We start from the raw sequence: 12,003 nt of genomic DNA, 5'->3' as shown, positions 1-12,003 counted from the left end.
GTGCTCCGTTGTGACTGCTCTGGACAGCACTTTGAACTCCCGTGCACTAGCCAGATACACAGGAAAAGCCCCAGAAACTTTTGAATTTCATTTCCTGTTTGGTCAGCGTGGTGAACTCAGCAGCACAGGTGACCATTCAGTCCCCCCAGAATCGTAGCGCGTAGAATGTTTCTACGCTCTCCCTATCATCACCGTCCCTGAGGTTATCGCAGATTAGAAGGCGGGAAAAAAAGCACTCGCAATTACATGTTTTCTGAGCTCACGTAGTCCTCCTGCACTGATAGGGCACGGCTTAATGCATGGAGGCATTCAGTGGCAGAGGCCAGGAAAGAATTAAGTGAGCGTGAAGAGCGGAGGCAGGATGCAATGCTGAGGCTAATGGGGGAGCAAACGGACATGATGAAGCATCTGTTGGAGCTGCAGGAAAGCCAACAAGAGCACAGACCCCGCTGCATCCACTGTATAACTTCCTACCCTCCTCCCCGTGTTCCATAGCCTCCTCACCCAGACGCCCAAGAACGCGGGTGGGGGAGGCTCCGGGCACCCAGCCACTCCACTGCTGAGGATGGCCCAAGCAACAGAGGGCTGTCATTCAAACAGTGTGATTTTTAGTGTGGCTACAATAAGCAATGTGGCCTTGTCCTTCCCTCCTCCCCAACCCCACCCAGGCTACCATATCCATTAGCTCTTTTTTTTTTTTTAATTAATGAAGAAAGAATGCATGGTTTCAAAACAATAGTTACTTTATTTCAAAGCGGGGAGGGTGGTTGGCTTACAGGGAATTAAAATCAACAAAGGAGGTGGGTTTGCATCAAGGAGAAACACACACAACAGTCACACCGAAGCCTGGCCAGTCATGAAACTAGTTTTCAAAGCCTTTCTGATGTGCCTTGCTGTGCTCTTCTAATTGCCCTGGTGTCTGGCTGCTCAAAATCGGATGCCAGGCAATTTGTCTCAACCTCCCACCTCGCCATAAACGTCTCCCCCTTACTCTCACAGATATTATGGAGCACACAGCAAGCAGCAATAACAATGGGAATGTTGGTTGCGTTGAGGTCTGACCCAGTGATTTCCCTACACCCCCCCTGAATTTTCCCAACACCCCCCCCAGTTTTGTGAGCTAGTTACATACCAATTTAGTGACTGTTTGGAAATCTGAATTTAAACTGAAACATTAATACACACTTTAAAAGCTTATACAGTGTATGATAAAATATGTGTATCTGAAAAAGTATAATAGATTTGAAAAGTATGAACATAGACTAGCTTTCTTGCTTTCTTATACAGCTGTTTTTTATGATGTCAGTGCATTCATTTCGGTGATGTTGGCCAACCTAATAATTTCAAATGATGATTTGTAAGCAAAGTCTAAATGAGTTCACCCTGACAGCTAGTGATGAGCTGGGGGCTAAGGCTTCAGGGCCAGATTATATTTACATTCACACCTAATCTACCTAGATATCCAGCAAACAGAGCTGTGTTGTCCAAGTGATAGATTTTGGCTGGGGTTGGGTTACAAACCACTTGAATGTGGGGGGAAGGGGGGATGAAATGTTCTTATTGTATGAGTAAAGGGCAGTACAACTGTACTTAGTCTGTGATTTGAAGACTTCAAGAGAGAGGGTGGGGACCTGTCCCTCTCCACTGTTTAAAGACAGAGCTGATTAGGCTCCAATAGATAGTCTTTTGTTCTGTTAAGGGGGAGGGATAGCTCAGTGGCTTGAGCATTGGCCTGCTAAACCCAGGGTTGTGAATTCAATCCTTGAGGGGGCCACTTAGAGATCTGGGCCAAAAATCGGTCCTGCTAGTGAAGGCAGGGGGCTGGACTCAACGACCTTTTGAGGTCCCTTCCAGTTCTAGGAGATTGGTAGATCTCCAATTATATTATATTAAGTGACCACTGCAGCTGAAATCACTGACAATCAGGTCTAAGTGCTTAGTCCTGTTGTGGGGACAGTGTTCCTGTGGGTACAGTGTTTTTGTGTAAGAGACAGCCCAGACTGCACTAGCAGCGAGGTTCCCGCACTGAGAGCTCAGCTGAAATCACTGAGAGCTGGTGGAACCTCAAGAGACCAACTCGCAGAGGTCACAGTGGTAGGTGACAGCAGAAGGTCGCTGTGCAGGGCCATTGGCAACAGAGCGGTGGAGTGAACGGTGGCACAATGAACAGCCATGGCCAGAGCAAACTGTGCCTTTTTGTCCCCCACCTGGAAGGTGTACTCACGTGAAAGCACCTCTGAACTCTGAGTCTCCACTGACCAAGGACAACACCGGTGAGTGGAGTGCGGTGGAGGGAAAAGTGTGGGGCATGTTAAATAAACATTTGTTTGTTGGACTATATTTTAGTCACTTTGCTCCAGAATGCTAGATTTGTGACTGGGAATGGAGACTTATGTAAATATGTTTCCCAGTAGGCCAAGATTTTTAAAATGCATCATTTGTCAAGGTTGTTATCTCACATTGTTGCTATCTTGGGAGGTCATTATGTTGGGGAGTTTCTGTACTAAACATTTTTATTATAATTAATTTTTACATAAGAATGGTCATACTGGGTCAGACCCATGGTCCATATAGCCCAGTACCCTGTCTTCCAACAGTGGTCAAGGCCAGGTGCTTCGGAGGGAATGAATAGAACAGGGAATCATCAAGTGATCCATCCCCTGTTGCCCATTCCCAGCTTCTGGCAAACTGGCTAGGGACACTCAGAGCATGGCATTGCATCCCTCTCATCCTGGCTAATAGCCACAGATGGACCTGTTCTCCAGGAATTTATCTAGTTCTTTTTAAAATCCTGTTATAGTTTTGGTCTTCACAGCATCCCCTGGCAAAGAGTTCCCTGGGTTGACTTTTTATATTGTGTGAAGAAATACTTCCTTTTGTTTGTCATTGGGTGACTGCTAGTTCTTGTGTTATGTGAAGGATTAAATAAAATTTCCTTATTCACTTTCTTCGCACCAGTCAAGATTTTGTAGACCTCTATCATATCCCCATTAGTCATCTCTTTTCTAAGCTGAAAATTCCCAGTCACTTTAATCTCTCCTCCTGTTTCATACCCCTCATCATTTAGTTGCCCATCTCTGTACCTTTTCCAATTCCAATATATATTTTTTAGGATGGGTGATCAGATCTACACACACTATTCAAGGTGTGCACGTACGATTTATATAGAGGCAATATGATATTTTCTGTCTTATTATCTATTCCTTTCTTAATGATTCCCAACATTGTTTGCTTTTGTGACTGTTGCTGCACATGGAGTGGATGTTTTCAGAGAACTATCCACAATGACGCCAAGATCTCTTCCTTGAGTGTTAACAGCTAATTCAGACTCCTTCATTTTGTATGTATAGTTGAGATTGTTTTCCAATGTACATTACTTTGCATTTATCAACATTAAATTTAATCTGCCATTTTTTTTGCCCAGTCACCCAGTTTTATGAGATCCCTTTGTAATTCTTCGCAGTCTGCCTGGGACTTACCTATCTTGAATAGCTTTGTATCATCTGCAAATTTTGCCACCTCACTGTTTACCCATTTTTCCAGATCATTTATGAATATGTTGAACAGCACTGGTCCCAGTACCGACCCCTCAGGGATACCACTATTTATCTCTCTCCATTCTGAAAACTGATAATTTATTCCTACCCTTTGTTTCCCATCTTTTAACCAGTTACTGATCCATGAGAGGACTTTCCTCTTACCCCATGATGGCTTACTTTTCAAAAGTCAATTTAAATTAAATACTTTTTTTTTAAGTTATATATTTTTTAGAAATCTAGACCTGTTATGTGTTTTGGTGTAACTTGCATTATTCTTATGTTAAATTTGCATAATCTTAACAAAACATTTACTTTATTCATATCTTTTTTATATATCTCATTGGTCCTGACACCCCCCCTGTAATTTCGAACACCCCCCCTAATTTCAATTCCTGGGGAAACCACTGGTCTGACCAACAGTGCCAGCGAGCTTTTAAATGTCCAAAGGCACATTCTACCACCATTCTGCGCTTGCTCAGCCTATAGTTGAACTGCTCCTTACTACTGTCCAGGCTTCATGAATGGATCTTCTGAGCAGGAGAGCAGAGTTGCAGCGGAAGTGGTGGACGAGGACGGTTAGCAGTTCTACTGCACCGTCTGCTGCCAGCAGCACCCAGGAGGACCAGAACGGATCCCCTGAGCTCATCGCTGGGGAGCAGGAGAGCAGAGTTGCAGCGGAAGCAATGGAGCCATACACCATGCCCTGGAGGTTGCTAGGAGCCGGGCAGGGAAGATGTTCCCAGAACCCCCGGCCAAGCTACATGTCTGATGAGGACAATTAGCAGTTCTACTGTACCGTCTGCTGCGAAGGCAAGGAGCTGCTGCTGTGTAGCAATGCCAGCTGCTGCAGGTGCTTCTGTGTCGAATGCTTGGAGATCCAGGTGGGGCAAGGTACCTCAGCCAAGGCAAAAGAGCAAGAGCCCTGGAGCTGTTGTATGTGTGAACCACAGAAGTGCTATGGTGTGTTACAGCGCCGGCTGGACTGGAATGTATGGCTGCAAGACTTCTTCACCAGCGACAAAGGAAGGAATATGATGCACTTAAAATTTAAAAAGGCCTGCATATTTCCCAGAGCTACTACCCTTGATAACAGAACGTCAATGATGGCATTGGCTACTTGGATCACAGCAGCCCCCACAGTAGACTTGCCCACAACAGCAGCGGTGACGGTGAGCTGAGCTGGCTTCTTGCTTGCTGTGGTATGGCAACCCAGGAAAAAAGGTGCAAAATGATTGTCTGCTGTTGCTTTCATGGAGGGAGGGGCGACTGATGACATGTACCCAAAACCACCCATGACAATGTTTTTGCTCCATCAGGCACTGGGAGCTTAACCCAGAATTCCAATGGATGGTGGTGATTGCGGGAATTGTGGGATAGCTACCACAGTGCACCGCTCCTTGTGTCAATGCTAGCCGTGGTAGTGAGGACGCACTCTGCCGACTTAATGCACTTAGTGTGGACATACAAAATCGATTTCTAAAAATTGACTTCTATAAAATCGACCTAATTTTGTAGTGTAGATATACCCTGTGTGTTTTCAGTTGCATTTCCCTTTTGAACGTAAAACTCATTAGATCTGAATTACATAAACTAAAAACAAGAAACAGGTTTTACCATAGCCTCAGTGATCCAAAACTGCTATGTGCATTTAGGCATTAGGTACAGTGAAGCTCCTAACTCCCATTGGGGGTTCAACAGGTGTTAAGCATCTAAATATCTTTGAGGCTCTGGGATCAAATGACTTGCCCAAGCTCACACAGGAAGTCTGTGGCAGAGCAGGGTCTCCCAAGTCTGAGGCTAATACCTTAACCACTGGACCATCCTTCCTCTCAAGACAAAGGACATGTGCTCATTTACATCAGCTGAGGATCTGGTGCAGCATTTTGTTAAGGTTCCTCCAAATTAGGTAGCTCTAGGGCCATGTACTCTGCTGTCTTTGCTATTCACAACCCAGCCCTTCTTGAAAAAACCACTGCTAAATGATGTGACCCTATTTGTGCCATGGAAAAAGGTTCTCACTGGATTAATAGTTGTTGGGGAAAATATGAACTGATTATACTTCAGACACCTAACCTAGATGGCAATAAATTCAGTGCAGAGTTTTAGCATTTTAAAAAAGAAATTTAATCTGAAAGCTTACTAGTTAAATACTGAACTCATGAAGCACTACACTGCCTTGTGTGATTAGCAAGGTGCCAAAGCTGACAGCAAACTGGATTATCTTCTTCGCAATGTGGCCTGGTTAGCACAAAGATAAATGACAACTTTTAACAATGCAGGTTGCAATTGCAGTGAATCATAGGACTGGAAGGGACCTCGAGAGGTCATCTAGTCGAGTCCCCTGCACTCATGGCAGGACAAAGTATTATCTAGAAGACCATCCCTGACAAGTGTTTGTCTAACCTCTCTTAAAAATCTCCAATGACGGAGATTCCACCACCTCCCTAGGCAATTTATTCCAGTGCTTAACTACCCTGACAGTTAGGAAGTTTACAGTGAAGCAATATAGAGATCACAGGCAGTTATTAATGGAATTACTTTGGGATATGAAGCTACAGTTAACATTCTCCAGCTGGACGTGTTACCTCTGGTTCTTCTTATCCAATTGGTCTATTAATAAATCGTTATGAAAAACACAAAGGCCTGATTCAGCAGTGCATTACTCCCGGTTGACAGCAGTGTAACTCCCCGTTGACGTCAATGGAATAACACTCAGGAGGAACTGGAGTAAGCCAGCAATGAATCAGGCGCATATTCTCTAGCTATGCTCATCACCATGGCTTCTCACTGCAGTGGTATTTCTATCATACTTCCTACCCAAATCCTCCAGCAGAATATCACTGAAGTAAAAAATCTGATGCTTTCATATTGGACTGCATGCGGCTTACAGCTATGATACAAATGGCCACACACACAAAAGTATTGTTACAGCTGATGACTTATCTTTAATTGGCAGCTATGTATTGTTTTGCAAAGCTACTGCTTCATGTCTGATTTGACAGCGTTGATTTGACATTTCTCGGATTTAGTCTGGTGTGTGTGTGACAGCCTACTTTAACCTTATGTGTCTGCCAGATCTTATACTGTACCTATAATTATACTGCTTTATCCATATTACGCTAACTAAGCCTATCCCACCATATGCACTTTATTCCAAACAGTGATAAGTTTATTGAAAGGAGATTAAAGGCCTGGCATACTCACCAGAGACACTGGGATCCATAGCGAAGGAATCAGCTGGATACTGTAGCAAGTAGTGCTTTTTAAAAGTGTGTGTGTGTGTGTGTGTGTGTGTGTGTGTGTGTGTGTGTGTGTGTGTGTGTGTGTGTGTGTGTGTGTTGGGGGTGGGGTGAGTCGAAATGGTTTTTATATATCTTAAGTCTGATCCTCTGAGGTTACATCATGCAAGGTCCTGAATGCCTTCAGCTCCTATTGGGGCAGATTCATCCCTGCACCAGTAGTGATAGACAGAGGTGAGGTGGTTTGTGTCTCCCCTATTCAGAGGCTGCAAGGGACCAGTTCTTTCACGCAAGCACCCCTGTTGCAATAGCTCCTCTGGGTCATTACAAAAGTGCAGAATCACCACTGTGAGTGAAGGACTCCTCTGGCCATGTCCTTCTCCTTTCTCCCACCCTGCCTGCTCCCTCCCCAGGACTACTGTGAAGATGGCGCAGAGGTGGCAGAGTCGACTCTGCACCTGGGGTAGGGCTCCCATGCACAAGGGATGTTCCTCATGGCCAGGCTTAAACCTGCTTTGCTGGTGCTAAGGGACCCTAGAGCAACAATGGACCTTGCCCAGTCGCTTCAGTGATTGCTGAGAACTTTAAGGCACAAGGGTTTTGCTTTGTCCTTGCAGCTTGGCACTTAATGACTCCTTGAGTGACACATCTAAGGCCTGGTCCACACTAGGACTTTAATTCGAATTTAGCAGCGTTAATTCGAATTAACCGTGCACCCGTCCACACCAGGAAGCCATTTAATTCGACCTAGAGGGCTCTTTAGTTCGAATTCGGTACTCCACCCTGACGAGGGGAGTAGCGCTAAATTCGACATGGCTATGTCGAATTAGGCTAGGTGTGGATGCAAATCAAACTTACTAGCTCCAGGAGCTATCCCACACTGCACCACTCTGTTGACGCTCTGGACAGCAGTCCAAGCTCAGATGTTCTGATCAGCCACACAGGAAAAGCACCGGGAAAATTTGAATTCCTTTTCCTGCCTGGTCAGTTTGAATCTCATTTCCTGTGTGGACGTTGTGGCGAGCTCAGCAGCACTGGCAGCGATGCAGAGCTCTCCAGCAGAGGAGTCCATGCAATCTCAGAGTAGAAAGAGGGCCCCAGCATGGACTGACCGGGAAGTCTTGGATCTGATCGCTGTGTGGGGCGATGAGTCTGTGCTTTCGGAGCTGCGCTCCAAAAAACGGAATGCAAAGACCTACGAGAAGATCTCCAAAGCCATGGCACTCAGAGGATACAGCCGGGATGCAACGCAGTGCCGCGTGAAAATCAAGGACCTGAGACAAGGCTACCAAAAAATCAAAGCGGCAAACGGACGCTCCGGAGCCCAGCCCCAGACATGCCGCTTCTACGAGGCACTGCATGCCATTCTCGGTGGGTCTGCCACCACTGCCCCACCAGTGACCGTGGACTCTGAGGATGGGATAGTGTCGAGGGGCAGTTTCTCGGCGATGTTCGCCGATGGGGAAGATGAGGAAGGGTTTGTGGAGGACGAGGCAGGCGACAGCGGTTACAATACTGCTTTCCCCGACAGCCAGGATCTCTTCATCACTCTCACAGAGATCCGCTACCAACCCTCCCCGGCCGTTAACCCGGACTCCGAATCAGGGGAAGGATCAGTCGGTAAGTGCTATAAACATGTAAACATTTATTTCTTAACAAAACAGGACTAAAAACTATATAAAAAGAAGGTCAATGCATATAGGGATCGAACAAAAATCCTCTTGGGACAGTTCAACGAAGCTCTCTGAGAGGTACTTGAAAAGCCTCCGCAGGAGGTTCCTGGGGAGAGGTGCCTTGTTGGGTGCTCCGTGGAAGCACACTCTTCCGCGCCAGGCCATCAGGAGGTATAATGGGAGCATCGCCTCGACCAGCATGGCAGCATAGGGCCCTGGTCTGTGCAGGGATTCACGCAGCATGCGCTCTCTGTTTCTCCTGGAGACCCGCCTCAGGATGATCTCGCTCGGCGACTGCTGCATCTAATTAGGGGAATTACTTTAATGTTACTATTGTGAGTGCTTGACTTTTCCTTTGCATAACAATGACCGTCGTTTAACAGCCACGTGTTGTAGGCTGCAGAGGAAAAGCATACAGGGATCTTTCACGGGGACAGCCGCGAGGGGCTGGAACAGGGTCAGACTTTATGCTTTCCAGATTGCCTGCAGCAGGAGGGCACTGCTATCCATTAACTGTTAAGCAGCCTAAAGTTTACGGCTTACCAGGCCTGGCTGCTACATGGATTCTGCTGTCCTGCCCCGCTTGTCCGATCTCCAGTGCAAGACCCCAGGCAATGAAAGCGAATGCCGAAAATTCGAACTTGTCCTGAGAGCACATGAGATTAGGTGCCCTGTATGGTCTTGTTCACAGAAACTGAGTAGACTGTGTTCAGTGTTCGCAAACATGTATCTTTGGAAGGAAATCACTTCCTTTTTCCCATCACACAGCTGCGGCTCTTTCCCGAACTGCCCCGGCATCCCCCTCACAGAGGCTGGCGCAGATTAGGCGGCGAAAGAAAAAGACTCGGGATGAGATGTTCGCTGAACTGATGGCCTGCTCCAGAGCCGAGGCGGCCCAGCAGAGCCAGTGGAGGGAGACCCTCTCTCAGCAGCAGCGCTCACACAGCGAACGGGAGGACAGGTGGCGGCAGGAAGACCAGCAGGCGACTCAAACGCTGCTTGGACTAATGAGGGAGCAAACGGACACGCTCTGGCGCCTTGTGGATGTTCTGCAGGACCACAGGCAGGAGCAGAGAGCCCCCCTGAACTGTATCTGCAACCGCCCTCCCCCGCCACAAAGTCCTGTCCCCCCCTCACCCAAAATCACAAGAAGGAGGGGCGCTAGGGGCCGTGAAAACTGTCACTCCACCCCAGCAGAGCGCTCATGTACCAAACAGCTCTCATTCCCTAAAGTATGAGAATTGCTTGCCTTCCTGACTCACCCGATCCCAAATCCCAGTTTCATCCCACAACTGTGTAGTTGAGTATTAAAAATAGTTTGCTGTTCATTACTGTTTCCGTCATGTTTCTTTGCAGAAGACTTTGTGTGAAGGGGGGGGAGGGGTTTGTTAATTGCATAGGACAGCCACCATTAACAGGGTACAGACATGGGGGCAGGATCAACAGCAGGTCACACACAGAGTGCAGTCACTAGGCACCCGGGTCACTCTGCGAGGTGTCTGCTGCCCCAGGTCAGTCTGGGAGGTGTATGTTGCCCCAGGGTCCGAGCGCCTGGCATCCACAAATGGCAAGGCAGGCTGCCCTTACCATGCCCTTCCACCCTAGCCATGAACCTCTCCGATGCCCTGAGCCCCAGCCAGAGCCATCATCCCCCCACACCTACTCACCCTTCCCACACACCCCTCACCCCTTCCTGCAAACCCACCCCTTCCTGCACACCCTCCGGTAACCGTCCTCCCCCCAGAGACCGCTGTAGGAGCAGGAGCCTGTCAGTCCTCGAGTGTAGAAGCGGTCTGTACATCACTGCACACCGTACCCACCACAGTCTGCGTCCCTGTTGGAACCCTTGAATGAGAATTCATTAGTAAAGAAAACTTTGTTAATTAAAAATGTTCCAATAACTTTATTTTTAAACGTCTGATGGAAGTGGGGAAACCTGGTGAACGGGGTATGTAACCGCTGAAAAAAGTCAATAGTAACTGAAACAGGGGCAGGTTCAGCTTCTCTGTAAAGAGACTGGACAGTCATAGGTTACCCTGCTCTCTGAGGAACCTAGCTTTCAAAGCCTCCCGGATGCACAGCGCTTCCCGCTGGGCTCTTCTAATCGCACGGGTGTCTGGCTGAGCGTAATCAGCAGCCATGAGATTTGCCTCAACCTCCCATCCCGCCATAAAGGTCTCCCCCTTGCTCTCACAGAGATTGTGGAGCACACAGCAAGCTGCAATAACAATGGGGATATTGGTTTCGCTGAGATCCGAGCGAGTGAGTAAGCTCCTCCATCTCCCCTTGAGACGTCCGAAAGCACACTCCACCACCATTCTGCACTTGCTCAGCCGGTAGTTGAAGAGCTCCTTGTCACTGTCCAGGGCGCCTGTATAGGGCTTCATGAGCCAGGGCATTAGCGGGTAGGCTGGGTCCCCGAGGATCACTGTAGGCATCTCCACATCCCCAACACTTACTTTGTGGTCCGGGAAGAAACTACCTTCCTGCAGGCGTCTAAACAGACCAGAGTTCCTGAACACACGCGCGTCATGAACCTTGCCCGGCCACCCGACGTAGATGTTGGTAAAACGTCCCCTATGGTCCACCAGTGCTTGCAGCACCATTGAAAAGTAGCCCTTTCGGTTAATATACTGGCTGGCCTGGTGGGCCGGTCCCAGGATAGGGATGTGAGTGCCATCTATAGCCCCACCGCAGTTTGGGAATCCCATTGCGGCGAAGCCATCTATGACGACCTGGACGTTTCCCAGGGTCACCACCTTTGAGAGCAGTAGGTCAACGATTGCGTGGGCTACTTGCATCACAGCAACCCCCACGGTAGATTTGCCCACGCCAAAGTGGTTCGCTACTGACCGGTAGCTGTCTGGCGTTGCAAGTTTCCAGAGGGCTATGGCCACTCGCTTCTGCACACTCAGGGCTGCTCGCATCCGGGTGTCCTGGCGCTTCAGGGCAGGGGCCAGCAAGTCACACAGTTCAAGGAAAGTGCCCTTACGCATCCTGAAGTTTCGCAGCCACTGTGATTCATCCCAGACCTGCAGCACTATGCGGTCCCACCAGTCCGTGCTTGTTTCCCGGGCCCAGAATCGCCGTCCCCTAGCATGAACGTGACCCATTGCCACCATAATCTCCACGGCGCGGCGTACCGTGCTTTGTGAGAGGTCTGTGCCACTCTCACACTTCACGTCCTCACCGCGCTGCCGGAGCCTCCTCGCCCGATTTCTCAGCAGCTGACTTTGGAAGAGGTGTTCGATAAGGTGCGAGGAATTGACAACGGCCATAAGTGCAGCGATGATCGCAGCGGGCTCCATGCTCGCAGTGCTGTGGCGTCCGCGCTGTCACTGACCAGAAAAGTGCGCGAACAGAGTTCCCGCCGGCGCTTTCAAGGAGAGAGGGCGGGAGTGACGGTTGAATGATGACAGTTACCCAAAACCACCCTCGACACATTTTTCCCCCAGAAGGCATTGGGGGCTCTACCCAGCATTCCAATGGGAAGCAGGGACTGCGGGAACTGTGGGATAGCTGCCCAGAATGCACCGCTTCCAATGTCGATGC

This window comes from Mauremys mutica, chromosome 1 (assembly GCF_020497125.1).
Source record: "Mauremys mutica isolate MM-2020 ecotype Southern chromosome 1, ASM2049712v1, whole genome shotgun sequence".
In the NCBI taxonomy this organism is placed as follows: domain Eukaryota; kingdom Metazoa; phylum Chordata; order Testudines; family Geoemydidae; genus Mauremys; species Mauremys mutica.
This window is presented reverse-complemented; position numbering follows the sequence as displayed.